Source organism: Lepidothrix coronata, unplaced genomic scaffold, assembly GCF_001604755.1.
Source record: "Lepidothrix coronata isolate B3197 unplaced genomic scaffold, Lepidothrix_coronata-1.0 Scaffold119, whole genome shotgun sequence".
Taxonomy (NCBI): Eukaryota; Metazoa; Chordata; class Aves; order Passeriformes; family Pipridae; genus Lepidothrix; species Lepidothrix coronata.
Window position 1 is genome coordinate 215,355 of NW_016690299.1, and position 18,566 is coordinate 233,920.

Genomic DNA, 18,566 nt, shown 5'->3' on the forward strand with positions numbered 1-18,566 from the left:
AGCTGCTCCCCACGGTCTCAGCAGTGGGATGTTCAGGTGTATGGATCTGGATCTCTGGGGGCAGGCTCCTCCTCACCTGCCCATGGAAGCTCATGAAGTGTCTGATGACATACCCTTGGAATATGTTCCTCGCTCCCACATTGAGATCCCAGCTGCCTGCTCTGTCTCTGCTCACCTGCAATGAGGTGGTTTGTGTTGGCTGTGAAGGAAAGGTGTGCACAGAGCTGTCCTGAGAGATCCTTCTCCAGGCTTCTTGCGAGCCCCACCGGGACCTGCTGCATCCTCCCAGTGAGTGACCGATTGCAGGTCGTGCACAGAACCTTCCATTTCTTGTGATTTGATTTATGCTCCTTTCCATAAAGCCTAGGCCTTGGCCCCTCTGCTCCTCCCTGCTCCTTTTATCTCCTGGAGCGTCAGAATTACAACATCCTGCTTGTTCCAAAGTTCCAAACATTGACACCTCCTGAGGTATTCTGTCTGGAGGAAGCTGTGTTTTGTTTTCATTGAAACCATTTAATGATGAAGGAACCCAAAACAGGTGGTTTTCAAAGTGTTTAGATGCAAGAGGCATATGTCTCGCTGTCATAACAGTTTGGCTCGTTACATGGAGATAAAATTCCAGGAAGTTGATGTATTGCCTCCAAAGGGAGCAGCAGGAGTACGGAGTGGTGGAGCACTGTTAGTCTGTAGCGTGTGAGAGCTTGCCTGAATACCTGCAAGTTCAGCTGAGGCCAACAGAATAATAATAATATTAATTATTTTGTTGTAAAAGAAACATCATCTTTATGCCTTTTGTATCTTTTTACTGTTTTATAGCCTTAAGCATCTGTTTACAAATGCTTTGTGCTTTACAAGGTTGAAGATATAATGTTCCTCTTGTCTTTGTTTACTTTAGATTTTTCAGTTTGTTTCTGCTCATGCTGGTGGGGTTTTTGTTTGGTTAGTTTTTTTTCTTGTTACCTTGAGGCTCTTCAACACTTTAAATCACATATATCACCTGGATTATCACTTATATCACCTGGATTATCAGAATTTGTTTGCAAATTCAGCTCTATCTGCAAGTGGCAATAAATGAATTATCCGTGGTCTATCTAAGGTGGCCTTTCAGAGCCTGCTCCTGGGGACATCACAGATATCTGCCTGAGCCCCAGCTTTGCTCACGTGTTCTTATAGGTGAGTTGGTTTGTCGGGATCCCTGCGGGCAGTGGGGTCTCACAGGAGATGGAAGGGGAGTGTGGCTCTCCCTGAGCCCTGGTACAGCACTGGAGGCAGGAGGGGAGGCAGATCAGGCCCAGGCAGAGCTCAGCACAGCCAGGGCAGGGCACAGCACCCTGTCACCCTGTCACAGGCGATGGAGCCCGGCTGGGTGCAGCTGGGTAGCACCACCTCCCTCACCCCCACACCCTCCTGCAGGACCTGCCTGTGGCTTGTCTCTCGAGGNTGGCAGTGGGAAGCCATTCCCCCTCGTCCTGTCCCTCCAGGCCCTTGTCTAAAGTCCCTCTCCAGCTCTCTTGTAATGAATTCTTATAATCTGAGTTTTTTAACCCAAGGCTGCACGTCTTTTGGAGAAACAGTGTGTCCTGTCTCAGCCAGATTCTCTGGATTTGATGCAGGATGCTTTGGAGGAAATTTTCTGGCCTGTCTTCAAGCAGATGAACTGGAAAAAAGGTATGAAAAAGTGTGGACAAATAGAAAGTTCCTTATTTTGGTGGAAATAGAATAGAAAAGGAAATAATCATGTGTAAGGTAAGGGTGGTAAATGACTGGCTCAGTAGCAGCTCTTCAGAAAAGGATCTGGGAGCTCACATGACTTACAAGATGGCCAGAATTCAATGAAATTGGTGTGAGAAAGCCAATTTGTGGGCACCTGTGAAGAGAAACATGAGCTCCAAGCCAGGGGAACATCCCCTCCAGCCCCCTCAGTGCTGGCCAGGAATATTTTAATCCATGGTTATGGAACAAACCCTATGACCTCGGCAGTGCCAGTGGTGGGCTCTCCAGGGGATGTGCAGTTATCTCACAGCAGCCAAGGCAGAGCTCTCACACAACGTGCTGCCTATTCAGAGCTCTGCTCACAGAAGGTCACTGTGATGTGTGACATGGATAAACCAAACCCTGGGCTGCTCAGGACCCGTCAGGAAATTCTGGCTGAAAATCAAATCCCCTGCTTCCCAGAAACACACCACGTCAGGGTGTTCCTGCACAGCCGTGAGTGGCACTGCCTTGGCTCTTTCATAAATCTCTCTAGAAAATGTCACACTACAAAATTACATATTTGGAATAAAGTCCAAAGTCTCAGCATGCATAATGTATTGTCCTCGTGTCTGAGTCCATGTTTTTTTATCCCAAATAGGAAATAAAACAATTGCTGAAGAGAAGCTTCTTGAGTGTTCTGAAGGTCTCAGGTGCCAACTCTTGCCACATCCAGACTGCAGAATTCCAGCTCTTTCCATCAGATATGTGGTGAATAATTAAACTTGTATGTGCATATATTTGTCTATACAAGCACTAGGGGTACGTGTGCTGTGCATCCCAGTTGGATTGGTCTCCAGGAGAGCTGGTTTTACAATGGATCCCCCTAAAATATGATTGTGCTCACCCTTGGCTTGATCCTGGGAGCAGAGCCCTGAGCTGGAAGTGGGGAACCAGCAGCTGCTCCCCACGGTCTCAGCAGTGGGATGTTCAGGTGTATGGATCTGGATCTCTGGGGGCAGGCTCCTCCTCACCTGCCCATGGAAGCTCATGAAGTGTCTGATGACATACCCTTGGAATATGTTCCTCGCTCCCACATTGAGATCCCAGCTGCCTGCTCTGTCTCTGCTCACCTGCAATGAGGTGGTTTGTGTTGGCTGTGAAGGAAAGGTGTGCACAGAGCTGTCCTGAGAGATCCTTCTCCAGGCTTCTTGCGAGCCCCACCGGGACCTGCTGCATCCTCCCAGTGAGTGACCGATTGCAGGTCGTGCACAGAACCTTCCATTTCTTGTGATTTGATTTATGCTCCTTTCCATAAAGCCTAGGCCTTGGCCCCTCTGCTCCTCCCTGCTCCTTTTATCTCCTGGAGCGTCAGAATTACAACATCCTGCTTGTTCCAAAGTTCCAAACATTGACACCTCCTGAGGTATTCTGTCTGGAGGAAGCTGTGTTTTGTTTTCATTGAAACCATTTAATGATGAAGGAACCCAAAACAGGTGGTTTTCAAAGTGTTTAGATGCAAGAGGCATATGTCTCGCTGTCATAACAGTTTGGCTCGTTACATGGAGATAAAATTCCAGGAAGTTGATGTATTGCCTCCAAAGGGAGCAGCAGGAGTACGGAGTGGTGGAGCACTGTTAGTCTGTAGCGTGTGAGAGCTTGCCTGAATACCTGCAAGTTCAGCTGAGGCCAACAGAATAATAATAATATTAATTATTTTGTTGTAAAAGAAACATCATCTTTATGCCTTTTGTATCTTTTTACTGTTTTATAGCCTTAAGCATCTGTTTACAAATGCTTTGTGCTTTACAAGGTTGAAGATATAATGTTCCTCTTGTCTTTGTTTACTTTAGATTTTTCAGTTTGTTTCTGCTCATGCTGGTGGGGTTTTTGTTTGGTTAGTTTTTTTTCTTGTTACCTTGAGGCTCTTCAACACTTTAAATCACATATATCACCTGGATTATCACTTATATCACCTGGATTATCAGAATTTGTTTGCAAATTCAGCTCTATCTGCAAGTGGCAATAAATGAATTATCCGTGGTCTATCTAAGGTGGCCTTTCAGAGCCTGCTCCTGGGGACATCACAGATATCTGCCTGAGCCCCAGCTTTGCTCACGTGTTCTTATAGGTGAGTTGGTTTGTCGGGATCCCTGCGGGCAGTGGGGTCTCACAGGAGATGGAAGGGGAGTGTGGCTCTCCCTGAGCCCTGGTACAGCACTGGAGGCAGGAGGGGAGGCAGATCAGGCCCAGGCAGAGCTCAGCACAGCCAGGGCAGGGCACAGCACCCTGTCACAGGCGATGGAGCCTGGCTGGGTGCAGCTGGGCAGCACCACCTCCCTCACCCCCACACCCTCCTGCAGGACCTGCCTGTGGCTTGTCTCTCGAGGTTGGGGAGCTCACAAACACAAAGGCAGGACCGTGTAACACTGAGGTGGCAGCAGAGGCTGGCACAGCTGGTGCCCAGGGGCTCAGCACCCCTGGCTGCACGGGGCTGAGGTGAGTGGGGTGTCCGACGTTCAGAGCAGCTGCTGCAGCACAGGCTGAAGTAAATACTGGATGCCAGTGGGGCTTTGCCTTCTCTACCCTGTGAATGCCCTAAAAAACTGCTTACAAGGAAGTGAAAATATATGGCCCTGTCTGAGCACTCGCCCTGCTCATTGTGCAGTGTGGAGTTCGGGGCGTTCCCGGGATCTGGAGTGTTCCTGGGGTCTGCACACCGTGTGCATCCACACAGTCGGTCCTGCCGTGGGTGCACGGACACACTGCCCTGTACCACTGCAGGGACGTGCCTGGGGTTGGGGCCCTTTGTCTTTCGCAGGAGCTGCGGGTGATTCCTTCAGTGACTTCTGGGTAGAGAAGGAGCTGCAGCTCCCGGGGCAGGAAAGGAGGGAAGGCAGTTGGTGATCCCACCCGCAGGCTGTGGTGTGGATTGAGAGCCTTGCTGCAAGGTCAGGGTCTTACTCAAGCCTAAGTACAAAGGAATGGTTGTTTGAAATTTAGTGAGTGATAAAAGCAGCTGTTGCAGAGGTGACCAGCCTGGCTGACCTCAGCCCATCCACAATATCCCACATTATTGTCGGGGAAGCTTGTCTGAGGAGCTGCTCCCGCTGCCTGAGGGGAACAGCTGGAATGAAAGCCTTTCCAGGTAGGCTACTAGGGACCCAGGTTTGCTGCAAGTGAAGTAATTATATTTTCCTTACTCCAGGGCTATAATAAGGAGAAACTCTGGTGATGTCAATTCTGCAGCTGCTGCACTGAGGCTCCAGTAACCCCATAAAACAGAATTAATTGACTTTGCACCAGCAGCAGCAGGGAGCTGGCCCATCCTGTCAGGGCTGCTGTGCTCCATGGGGACACAGGGATCGGTGGTGACAGCTGCTGCAGGAACTGTCCTTGGGTGATGCCTACTGGGAGAGCGATGGGAAGGTGTCCAGCAGCAACTGCTGCCTGTGATCCGCGGGGAAACCCGGGGTTAAACAGAACCGAGGGTGCTCCGAAAATCCAAAACTGGAGAACCCAGGATTTCCATATCTGAGGTGTCAGGTGTTGGGAAGTGCTGCCAGCCGTCTCACATTTTCTTTTTTCTCCTGTCTTTGTACTGGAAACAGGAATTGGGCATAATTTGCTAAGGTGGGTTAAAATGAACAAAAAGGGAAGCAGACACCCACACCTACTGCAAAACAAATCTGAGCACTGGGCTCCTGCCACACCTGTTGTTTATCAGGTCAGATCTTAATTGCGGTACTTAAGTGCGGCAATTAACAGGTGTCTTAATTACCCTGCCAGAAATAAATCCTGCTCTGCAGGGAGACTTATGCGACTGGGCACAGCATTATCCCAGTGCCCCCTCCCACCAAGATGAGTTCCTTGCCCAGAGCTCTGGTGTGGTAACACCGGCACAAACTCCTTCCAGCACCGTCGTTGTCACTGGTAACAAGGTTAGAGCAGAGCCCAGCATTCGTCCTTCTGTGCTACAGGACCGGAGGCTGTCAGGTTTCTCCGCGTGGAAAGAGTTTTCCATTAAGTAAAGAGATCCAAGTAGAAAACCTCTGACCTCACACTGTAATTCCAGAGGATTGCCCTAACAGGGGGAACTGGGGGACCAGTGTCCTGTAGAAAGCCATAAAGCAGTGCCATGAAGGGCCCTGACATCCTGCCCCCACATCAGGAACCGTGGTGAGGATGAGGAGATTTCCTGCTCTGGGGAAGGGGGAGGAATGTTCAGCTCTCGAGGCTTCCCGTGCTGCACTCACATTTCTCCTGACAGAGCATTTCTGCTCAGTGCCACTGGAAAGCAAACTCCAGTGCTGCCTGGGTTTTTTCCTGGGTCAGCGCTGGGAGGTGTTTGCTTTCCTTTCCTGAAGAATAAAATCCAGAGCTTTCAGTTTTACACATAAAAAGGGCCACTCAGCAGCGACAGTCCGGGACAGCTGCATCCCCTGGGCACTGCTTGGCTGGGATATGGGAGACTCCTATTCGAATCTGGGCTGTGAGCCAGGCTGAGCCCTCACTGCCAACCTTGCCCAGTGGAGCTTTGGAGCAGGGGAGAGTTATTTGGGGATGGAATAAAAAAGTGTGTAATGAAAAAATGGTACCTTTTTGTGGAAAATACTTTGTTGCCAAGAATTTTCACTTCCAAAAAAATCCCTCCCCGGACCACCAGAAGACCTCCTACACCCAGCTTCTAACCCCAGCTTCCTAACCCTTTTACTTTGAAAGGGAAGGATTCTGCTTTTCCCAGCGGAAGAATCTCAAAGTACCGAACTCTGGTGATGTGTGAAACTGTAAGAGGACACTTTGGAAAACAGCCCCTCACCCTTCAGGATCCATATGGTGCCTCTCCAGCCCAGGGCAGCCGGGTGGGCACAGTGCCCGGCGTGTGCCCGCGGCCGTGTCGCGGGTCCCCGGCCCGGGTGCAGGCGGCAGCTGAGGCTCCTGGAGCAGATGGATGTGCCGTGGGGAGCAGGGGCTCAGGGATGGGCTGTGGCTGCCCCACACGGAGCAGATGGATGTGCCGTGGGGAGCAGGGGCTCAGGGATGGGCTGTGGCTGCCCCACACGGAGCAGATGGATGTGCCGTGGGGAGCAGGGGCTCAGAGATGGGCTGTGGCTGCCCAGGACAGTGCCGTGTTCATTCAGCTGCGGCAGGAAGCAGATGTGCCAGACACCCTCGGATGAGCTTCCTGCTCCCAGTGACCTCGGCTGACTCGTGTCAGCTTTGCTGGGCAATACAAGGGAGTATGGGCAGTGCCAGGAGCTTTGCAACATGAAGTCAGCTCGGAGAATACAGATGTGCCTGAGAGGAGAAGGGCATTTCCTTGGGCTGTTGGCTGCTGCTATCTCCTCCTGTCGGAGCCAGGATTACCAGCCTGGCTGCAGCGCATCCCTCAGCTCCCTATGATCACAGCTTGATCAGGCAAACTCTTCACAGAGCAGAAAGGGCCTGAAAAGCTGTTAATGTTCAGCACATCTGTCACTGGCACAAAACGTAGAGAGGATGTTGCAGTCTGGGTTTGGCATTCCCCCCTGAATAATAATGATAATAATAATGATAACAACAACAATAACAACAACTTCCCCCCACCCCCAGGCTCACAACAATTTGAAATGTTAATCCTGTTAGTTACTGGTTCCCTCCTCCTCTGTTTTAGAACAGTAGTTTTGGCTGGTCTCAGCTGAGGATCAGGAGCCCCCTGTGTGCCCCTTCCAGGGACGGCTCCGGGGGTGCCCCCGCACCAGGCAGGGATGTGCACTGGTCCCGTCCCCTCCTGGAGCAGAGTGGGCTACTGAAGACCTCATCAATGGTAGGAGTTTCTCTGCTTTTCTCAGTTCCCAGGAGCCTTCAGCTGCAGGCAGGGAGTGAGCAGAGTCCAAAGGAGCTGCCGTGCTGGTCTCTCTGCTCCTTCCCCTCGTGTAAAGGCAGCTGTGGGGTCACCTCAGTTCATTAGATTCCATTCTCATGAATCCACAGTCTCATCTCCTTATTTCCCACAGACAGACACTGGATTTGGTTCAGGAAGGTGCCAGTGGTTCTCTTTGTGGGTCTGTCACTTGTCACCTGTGCGCAGCCACCTGCACACAGTCTCTTTTGGGAAGAGCAGTTGTCTCATCTTGACACTATATTGCTCTTCCCAAAGTCAGGATGAAGTCTCCTAACAATCATGCTTTTCCTTAATTCTCAATTAAGGCACACTAATTCAGTCTCTGCTTGGCCTGTTACTGCTCAGATTCACTGCTGGGCCTTTTTCCACAGGTTAATGGATGTACAGATTACAGAGCCAGAAGGGACTGGTGATACTTTCCTCCTAACAAAGGCCTCAGGAGGTCCTTCAGCACACTCCTGGCTGAGCTGGAGGAGTGCTGAACAACAGCAGCAACAGCAAAATCAATCTTATCCTGATTTTCAAATTCCCAGGCTCATGGTAAGTTTGTTGGATTCTTAATTGCTCTCCTAGAGCAGCAGCCTGGCTGCCCCTCGACAGCAGTGCCTCAGCTCCCACCTGCATCCCAGCTGACCTCTCCAGACCCCTGCCCTGCAGGAACTGCCGACTCCCCATCCCTGGAAGTGTCCAAGGCCAGCCTGGATGGGGCTTGGAGCAACCTGGGATAGTGGATGGTGTCCCTGCCCACGGCAGGGGATGGAATGAGATGGTCCTTAAGGTTCCTTCCAAGCCAAACCATTCTGGGATTCTGTGACTATGAAAATTCCCCTTTCCCTGCATTTCTGTTTCCTCTCCCCAGACTATTCCATCTCCACTGCTCTCTCCCAGCAGCAGCTCTACCAGGATGTGCCTTTGACACTGGTTTTTGGCTCTTCCAGCATTCCTGTTCCTGCGGTGCCTCCTCAGGCTCCCACACCCCTCTGGGACACTGGTCCAGCTGGTGGGTGCTGCTGAAGTTTCCTTGAGCACCGTGAGACTTTTAAAATGGGAAACTTGCCCAAAAAAGAGCTAATTAGATTGGCAAAGCAGCCCTGACTGTATCTTATTCTTGTAGCTCTCTCTTGATTAACTTCCATGGCAGCTGCTCTGTTCCATTTCCCGACTGATGTTGGACTGACAGGTCTATAATTATCTGGGCCATCCCGTGTGTTCTGAGTTGCAATACTGATACACTTCCTTTCCTCTCACTTTGTGCCCGATATCCACAGCATGAGTTTGAGTCAGCTCTTACAAAACCCTCGGAATGCTACATTATATATAAATATATGTACATATCTTCTTCCATGCTAGGTGTGGCATGACTGGATTTTAGACAATTGTCATCTAAAATGATACAAAATCTGATGATAATTTTGGCGACACATTACTGTGTTTTTGCCAAATCTGACATGATTTTCCCAAAGAGAGACTGTCTGACACTCTGGGGGCACCACGAGCCCTCTCACACCTGCCCCGTGTCTTTAACTGAGGGACAGTGAAGTATTCAAAACCCACCCGGGAAGCACAGGCCGTGGAGCAGTGGGGTGTGTGTTGCTGGGATGTTGATGGGTTTGACTTTGGCTGCTTTGCCCACCACGCAGCCTGAACATTTGTTTAACGCTGGCTTTGCTGATCGATGTCACTGGATTTGAACTCTGAAGGAGTTAATTGCTTTTCCCACTTCTGCTGGTAACTATCGCCGTGCTCTAATAGAAAACTGAACTTAATTGGGCTTGTTCCAGGGAGATTAAGGAGGTCTTTTGCACCTACAGTATTCATGGCTTAGTGAAGTCTGAGCGTGTCTTTGTTATGTGCTCACAACAGCGAGCCCTCTGGTGCCCCCAGCTGTACACGGGGACAGGGCAGTGTCACCGCTGGCTGCCAGTTCCAGCTGTGTAAGGGACCTTTAGCTTTGCTGAGGTGAAGTTTGGCAGTCCAGCTGTGTTCATCCATCCAGCTCTGCTGCTGGACACGCACTGGAGATGGTTTCATGCCCCAAGTCTCTTGGCAATGCAGTGAAGGAACAGAGAAGGATCAAGTTTTAATTACACACTTATCAAACAGCAAAAACACTTCAGGTGTGTTGGCTTTACCTGAACCTTGCTAAGAGTTAGCAGAAAATGTCTTTAAGAACTAAAGTGTTTTGACAAGAATGTCTCTAAACACTCTTACCTAAATAAAGATCAAAATCAGTATTTATTTCAGTGTTTCTATTTATAAAGGTAAATATTGCTCCAAACATGTCACTACAGGCCTATCTGACTAAGCAGATGTAGGTGCCAGTTCCCGATGTGTGGTATTTCCACCCGAGCCTGACAAGTTTAGAAAAATCAGGCTCTAACATTCGTTTAAGTCCTGCCCTGCCCTGCGAAGCTCTATGAGTTATTCAGGAGAGAGACGGGGGCTGCACAGCACCGGGTCACTTCTGGATGCAGCACAGGGAGGCAGGAGGCTCCCGGAATTTCCCGGCTGCTAATTGAATCCCAGAGGATTTAGAAAAATTCAGTGGAGAGCAGAAAAGATGAAAGAGAAACCCAAATGAAGCTCTCCAGAGTGTGTTCGAGAAACCCTTTTCAATGGAGATTGAAATAACTGAAGTGTCTGTAAACAGCCTTTGTGCTGAACGATTCATAAGGGCAGAGAACACAAATACCTTGATTGCTCCTTTCAGCTGTGAGAAAGGTCAGTTCTCTCCTGCTTTGAAGGATGAGGTGAAGCACAAGCTCCTTGGGGAGGAGCAAGTCCTGCAGTGCCGGTACCTGAACACTCTTCCCTCATCTCTGGGTTTTCCTTTCACGGCTAATTTCAGAGCGGGACAGAAATGGGTTAGTTTTACCCAGAAGCCATTGAAGGCAGAGGTGATTCCCGTCCACCAGCGAGAAAGGGAATGTTTAAACAGGGAGTGAGAGTGCCCAGGATGGAGCTGCTGGAAGGTGCAGGAGAGAGCCCAGGAGATCTGTGCCAATTTCTGCTTTAATTGCATCTGAGATGTGCAGCACACTGAGAGCTCTGCAAAACCCAGGCGGCTTCTGGAGCCTTCTGCGGGCTTGGAAGGAAGAGCAGGAGTTCTCCCTCCCTTCTCTGTTTCCCTAAAAGCAATCTCAGGACCCTCTATGACCCTGCAGATAGTGACCAGCTATCCCAGAGTAATGCAGGTCCAGAAGATCACTAAGAGAAACCTCTTAGTGCCTTTAATTAATTATTAACCTGTTAATGTTGGCCCATTGCAGGAGCGATACATTTGCTCATTTGAACCTCCCTGCAGCACTCCATTCTCCTGAAATCAGCCATCTCCTTTCTTACACTGGCTAAAAATGCTATTTATTATTCAGCTGTGCCCAAACTGCCTGTTGGCAGCCCCTCCCACAGCCCCTGCCCCAGACTGGTTTGGGTTGGAAGGGACCTCAAAGCCCATCCAGTGCCACCCCTGCCATGGGCAGGGACACCTTCCACCAGCCCAGGTTGCTCCAAGCCCCGTCCAACCTGGCCTTGGACACTTCCAGGGATCCAGGGGCAGCCACAGCTTCTCTGGGCAACCTGGGCCAGGGCCTGCCCTCCCTCCCAGGGAAGGATTCCTCCCCAGTATCCCCTCTAACCCTGCCCTCCTTCAGCCCTGGCCCCTGCCCGGGCTCCTGGCCATGCCCCTGTCCCTGCCTCCCTCCCTCCATCAGCCCCAAAACTTCCAGCTGGCAGGAGTTCTCTGCCACCATCCCTGCTGCCAACCTGTCTGCAACAACCAAACCTCCATCAGATCCTGCAGGAAATAAATCCTCTTGTTTGGAGGAACAATGTGACAGCCATGCTCACTGCCTCCAAACACACACAGCCCTTGTCACAAAGGTAAGAAGGATGATTTGCTGCTTAAAATATCTTTTTCTTCTGTGTTTCAAAGGCAACTAACAATGAAAAAGCACCCAGAAGACAGGAGAAGAAATTGATATTTAAGACCCTCATATTGAAAACCAAAACATACCCCATTGCAGGTGATATTTTTATTTATTATTAGTGGGCTGTTTGTATTTACTACAAAGCCTAAAACCAGAAGAATAATGAGAGTCAACACTGGGAAAAAACCCACAGTCCTGCTTTTACCAAGGCTTCTTCTACACATATCCAGTTCAGGGTAATATGATTGAGCGACAAATTAAAAATAAATTAGGATATCCCCTCTCATTAATGTTTTTACTAAAATGATCAATATATTGATAATTGGCTTGCACGATTATTAGGATGGTTTCTGAAATAAGCACTAAACAGGGGCAGTGATGGAGGGTTGAGCGTAATGAAGCACTATGGAAGAAAAGCTCCAGGGAGAGCTGAGATCCCCTTCCAGGGAGACCTGAGAGCCCCTTCCAGGGCCTAAAGGGGCTCCAGAAGAGCTGGAGAGGGACTGGGGACAAGGGATGGAGGGACAGGACACAGGGAATGGCTTCCCACTGCCAGAGGGCAGGGTTAGGTAAGATATTGGGAAGGAATTCCTGGCTGGGAGGGTGGGCAGGCCCTGGCCCAGGTTGCCTAGAGAAGCTGTGGCTGCCCCTGGATCCCTGGAAGTGTCCAAGGCCAGGTTGGAGCACCCTGGGCTGGTGGAAGGTGTCCCTGCCCGTGGCAGGGGTGGAATGGGATGATCTTTCAGGTCTCTTCCAACACCAAACTGCTCTCGGATTCCATGATTTCCCAAGCTGCCAAACAGAACCCTCCCTGGTGTCTGCCCTCAGGACAGGCAGATCCTGCAGGGCAGCTCCCTAGGACCAACACATGGATGAAATCTCCAAAGCTGCTTTTTTCCCAGTGGCTGCCCACACAGCCACAGCCACATGGGAAGGTCTCACTGTCCTCTCACGCTGACTGTGCAGCCTGGGGGCTCCCAGTGATCACATGGACCCACAATGATTGGAAAAATCCATCGGCTGTGCAGCCAGGACACCGAGTTCCACGGCCAGGGGGTTCCAGGGCAGCAGCACCCTGGTATGGAAATCCAGTGCCCTGGGGAAAATGTACAGGGCAGTGATGGTTGTCTTTGGAAGCAGATGATTAGAGCTGGTTGTGGTGGTGGAGTTTGGGGTGTGCCTCTGCAGAGCTGGGCGTGGGGTAGCAGGAGATTGGCTTCTCCACTCTGGGGCTTCCCCTGGGCCAGTGGCCATGCTCACGGCTCTGCAGGGAGAGCTGCAGGGAGATCCCGTGGGAACGGAACCTCCACCACTCCTTTCCCATTTCATCTCCCTAAATTAACATCAAACACATTAGCATTTCCTGTTGAATTTGAGAAACTGAGAAACAGCTCAGAAACTTTTGTGGCAAAAGAAATTCCACATCAGCATTCCCAGGAGCCCCTGAGCCCCTCCATGGGCAGCTCAGAGCCCTGTGAGGATGCTGAGGCAGGACTGGAGATGTCACCTTTCAGGGAGCGGCACTGTGAGGGACAGTGCCACCGGTGTGTCACCTGTGTGTGCTCCAGAGAGGCAGCTGGGGGCACTCACTGGGCTTAGAGCACACCCAGGTGACAGTGCAGAAACGCAGGAGGAGGTAGCAGGAGGTTCAGGAGTTTGCCTGTGCCTGCCCTTGGAGCAGGGAACACCCGACGGCCTCCCAGGCAGGGCTGCCCTGGCTGCTGAGCCAGGTCCTGGGCTATGGAGCTTCCCCCACGGGGGTTTGACAGGTGACAAGGGGCCATCCCCACTCTGCACCACGTCCCTGTGCAAGTGCCTGCTGGTGGTTGTCCTGCCCTGTGGCAGGAACAGTCGAGCCATTCCTGAGGGGTCCCTGGGGTCTCCTCTCCACTTGGGCTACCTGTGCTGGGACACCCCTGTCCTGGGGGTCTGACATGTGCCACAAGCATCCCTGTGGGTGCTGCCAGCTTGGGGAGGCATCACCTCCATCTGTGCCCCTGCTCCCCAGTGCCCCCCACGCCGTGGCTGTGCCAGTGCCCACGTGGCCCCACAGCTCCTCACGGGTGCCTGTGCTGTGGGGACACCTGAGCCATGGGCTTTGTAGGGACACCTGAGCCACAGACTGTGGGAAATGTGACACATTGCCCTTTGTTCAGTGATTCCTCCTCCTCCTCCTCCTCTTGCTTTGATGGGGAAGAGGCTTTTAATAAGTTTAGGTGAGCTGATGGAATATTTGACTGTGGAACTGGCTGATGAAGTGCACTTGGGTGTGTAACTGCTCTGTGTCCTCGGCGTCACTCTGAATGTCAGTGGTGGTGGCAGAACACTGGATCTCTCCCTCTGGAATGTGGATAAAAATGCCTGCAGTCACTGGGGCTTAAAATCCCATCTCCTCCTGCAAGGCCTCGTGGAGCTCAGGGCAATCCTTCTGCTGTCTCTCCAGAGACGGGCAGCTGTGTACAGCCCATTACTGGGGTGCCTGAGCAAGTGTTTACAGGGGAAAGGAGCACAGTATAAAACTAACAGGTTAAAAAATAGCTGCGGGGCTTTAATCTCCTTGTAAAGGTGGAGATCCCGGTACGGTTTACCTCTGGCTTGTACTCTTTTTAAGATAAAGCTGCACAGATAAGGCTATAAAGCATGAAAAAGCATTTCTAAGAAACACTGATTTAAAAAGAGATGATAAAAGGTATAAGTGAGCAAACAATCCTGCATGGCTTATTGCATGACATAGCTATTAGGAGGAGGAGAAAATGTGGAATAATCTATGAAAAGAGTGTGATAGATACTTTCAGATGGAAATAATAATAGCAAAATTGCACATTTACATTTTATTTGTAGATTTTTGTATATAAGAATAATAGGCTATTGGTGAATTATTGCAACTATTACATTTAATAAAAGGTGAGGACAAAAAGCCACTGCTACTGTGCAGCAAGTCAGAACATCACTGTAAATTGTCCTGGAAGTCTGAAGACACAGTTTTTGCCTCCCCTGCCCCAGCAGGGTTGATGTTGATCCAACAGCATCCTCAGGGCCAGGGATCCCCTGTGCAGGACTCTTGGGGGCTCAGAAGAGCCCCAGGGCCCCCCATCTGGCCCCATGGGGTGGGCACAGGAGCCTCCAAAGAGGCCATGGTGTGGTTGACTGATCATCACCAAAAATGGTGGAGAAAGGGATCCTGGGGAGCAATGCAGGCACCTCTGGAGAAGGAGCTCTGTCAGCTCTGGTCCGGCTGTACCCAAGGGTGGGGAGGATGAGCAGACTCATTCACTCTTTGATTTGCTGTCATAGCCTCCAAGTATCGCCTGACACCAGGAGTAGACAAAAAATTGAAAGTAGTTAAGAGACAACCTGAGGCAATGATATTCCTCTTTGCCTGGCAACAGATCTGCTCCACATCAGCCACCCGTGGGAAGCAGCCCTGTGGCAGCGCCCTTGGCTCAGCCCCGTCCTGAGGCTCCCATCCTCCTCCCAGCCCACCCTGAGGGACACATTGCCTCTGCTCTGCCGCCCACGGCCTCCCTCCCTGGCAGGGAACAGAGAGGGAAAACTGTTCCAAGGGTGTAAACTCAGCACTGCTGGAGCCATAACCGAAGATGAAGCCGGAGGATGCCGGGAGCTGAGCCCGCTGGTCCCCACGGGAATGTCTAAGGATCTGTGTAAAAGCAGCACGTGGGTGGGGGGTTCATATCTACTAGTATAAACAGGGGAAAAAAGCAGAAAGTCCTCATAGGAATACTTGGAGTCTCTTTTAAGGACAGTGTACAGGCTCGGGCAGCTGGGGAGGGGGTTTGCAGGTGGCACCTCCATGTCAGGGCTGCTGTGGCAAGTGATGCCAACCGAGCTCCCTTGGCTTTAGTTCATCACCAGGAAACAACAGGAACATTACATTTGAAAGGGTTACCAACCAACACCCTCTCAAACGCAGTGGAGCAGGAGCAGGATGGTTTCCCCTTATTTGCAGAGGAAGAGGCTCTGCACTCCCACCCCAAACGGGCACACGGTGTGCCCCGATCCCCGCGGCTGTGAATCCTGGAGCACAGGATCCCTCTCTGCTGAACACTCAGCTCTGCCCACAGCCCAGAGCAGCTCCGTGTGCCTGAGTGAAGGCTGGAAGAGCAATCTCAGCTGATGATTTAGGAAGTGGCTCTCCCCGATATGTTGAAGAGGATTTTATGATGCCTCTGACAAACTGTAAAGCTTTGTTTACCTTCCCTACAGGAAAGCAAAGTAACTGGGCAATTTTTATTTTACTTTTGCTATTGTTATTTTATGTGCAGTGACAGAATTGAGGGCTGGATTTATGGGAACAGCTCATGAAGCTTTGGGCTCCCAGCAGTGTCTTCCAAGGCTGTGCAGGGTCCTGGCCAGAGGCTCTGCTGCTTCCATGGAGGTTTGACACGACTTCCTTCCAACCCAACAGCAAGTCATTAGGTCACTGGTTCAGACACCAAAAGTGTTGGTACCTCCTGAGACACAATTCTTTGCTAGATATACAGCTTGTATCATCAATTAAGTGATTTCCTTGTTTAGATCTTGTGGTGAAATGTCCTCAACCGTGAAATGTCTTTTCCTCCAGAAAGATTTGTGCCTGATTAAAGATGCCAATGCTCTCAGCAGGCAACAAATTAACTTGTAAGTCTTCGGGGGGGGGGGGGGGGGGGTGAGGGGGTGTGGTGCTGGGAGCATGGTATCTCCTGAAGGAATTCTCCCTGACCCGGAGAACAGCTCAGGCTGACGCCTGTGAGAATTATGTGCTCTGTGGGACAGCACCCCAGGCAGGGCAGGAGCCAGCTCCAATATCCACTGCAACTCATCCAGGAGAACCAGGCCCTGGGCAGGAGGGAAGGACAAGGTGTGGCAGAGCAAGGGCAGTGCCCCCTTCCCTGTGCATTGCTGGCCAGAATTCGGGCTGGTGAGGGGCGGTGGTGCAGCGCAGCGGGCGGCAGCGATGGGGGCTGTGCAGCGGGCTGGGTGACATCGCCCCGTCCCCGCTCCGAGCGCTGCATCAGGGACAGCCCGGCTGCCGCAGCTTCCACACAGGGAGCCGACGGCGCTCCTGTCCCCGTGTCCTTGTGCCGGCGCTGTTTTCGGGGGATTGCTTCCAAAGAAAGCGCCTGTCAGCCGCTGTCACTCGCCGTGCGAGCCCTGCCCCGTGCGCTCCTAATTGGTTTCCCAGGTAGCTCACACAAATTACCTGTCACCGGCGCGGGGACTAAAAACGGGCAGAACCTCTGCAGCTGGAAAGAGTGTGATGGATTGCCAGCTTCCCTGGGCCCACAATTACCTGAAGGATCTGTGCCTATCCTGGCAATTTAGAACAATTATCCTTGCCTGTAACCTACATTTTCCACGTGTTCTGGCTCCCGCCCTGGGGTGGAAGAGGCAGCGAGCTTTCATTCTAAAATGAAATAATTTCTCAGTGTAATCTTGGCACACGCGACTGATGCGTGTGTTTGTGTGGGACAAACGCTCCTGCCCCCCCTTCCAGCCTTGCCGTCGGGGCTGTCCCTGCCCTCTGTGCTGGGGGCTGGGAGGGGGAGCGTCCTGCTGCTGGCACAGCCGTGTTTGTGTTTCGGCGGAGGCTGATGGGGGTTGTGAGATGGGAAAAGAGCACCTGAGCAGCGGGCCAGGCTGTGCACAGCGCCATCCCTGCTCCCCAGGGCTCCTCACGGCTCTGCCGGTGCCACCGCGCAGCCCGGAGCAGGAGCATCTCCCTGTGCCGCTGCAAACGGCCTCACCTTGTTCTGGACAGGGATGTGTCCCTCGGTGTGAGGGGCTGGGAAATGGTCTCTTGGAAGGGGGAATGGGAGGAAGAAAAGGGAAAGCAAAGCCAGGCTATGGTTCTGAGCCCTGAGCTGTTCTGCAAAGGGAAATAAAGCCAGGATGAACATTCCCAGCCTGGTAATGGTGCTCCTGGGCAGAGGGGAGTCTTCAGCAGCACAGAAAGAAAGGCAGGGAGAGACTCTCAGCCGAGGAGACTGGTTTGGTAATTCTCACTCAGTGCTGTGGGCTGTCAGTGCAATCGTGCTGCTTTCTTTCCAAAGCACCAGCAAGACAATTATTGAATCTAACACAGCCCCACAAATGTTTGGGTGATGCTCCAATCGCAGGGGATTAGGAACTTTTATTTGTTTGGTTTTTTGTTTGCTTATTTATTACCACCCCACCTCTCTGTGCCTTTGAGCCAGGGGAGCCAGATGGCAGCACTTAGAGAAAGTCAACAGCAGCACTTTGGGGAAATAAAGTGTGTTCATTTAAAAATAAATAAATAATCCGTGCAGTCCATTAACCAGAGCTCAAGGCAAACAGCCTTAATGGTTTTCTTAGTTAAAAGGAAAAGACCATTCTGGAGTCCTGGTGGATTCTGGGACACACCTGCTTGGGGCCCACAGTTGTCACCCCACTTCCCTGCCTCCAAGTGCACCGAAAACACCCCCAAGAGTGACCTGGGCATGTGGGAATGTGGGGAGGCACTGCCTGGGCCCGAGCTGACAGAGCAGGGAGATGGTGTGGCTGAGACAGAGCAGAAGGACAGTGGAGATGATTAATTAAATAAATAAACAGGTACTTACCTGTGTAACTAAATAGATAACCTGCACCGAGTCTGGGTAAGACCCCAAAGTAGGTGTATGGAGCCCCAGATCCTGGAGGTTTGGCCAAGCTGAGAGCTCTGTTCAGAAAGAATATGATTCTCCTCTCTCAGAGCACAAAGTGTTTTGACTGGGAGACCCCACCCTGATGCAATTACTCTCGGGAGCAAATGGTAGCAGGGAACATGAAGAAAACCCTGCAGGCCACGACTGTTCTTTTTTTCTGAAGCCCATTTGTACGTGAGCCATGGATGGCAATGTTTTCTCTGAACAGGATCCACGCTGGAGTCACAGCTCTCAGTGGGTCACCTGCTCCTCCCTGAGCCTTGCTACAGGACCAGCATCCCACCAGGATTTCACCTGGCTTTGCCCCATGTGCCTGCAGCCCTGGGGCAGGTCTCCAGGTCACACACCATCCCTGGGGCAGGTCTCCAGGTCACACACCATCCCTGGGGCAGGTCTCCAGGT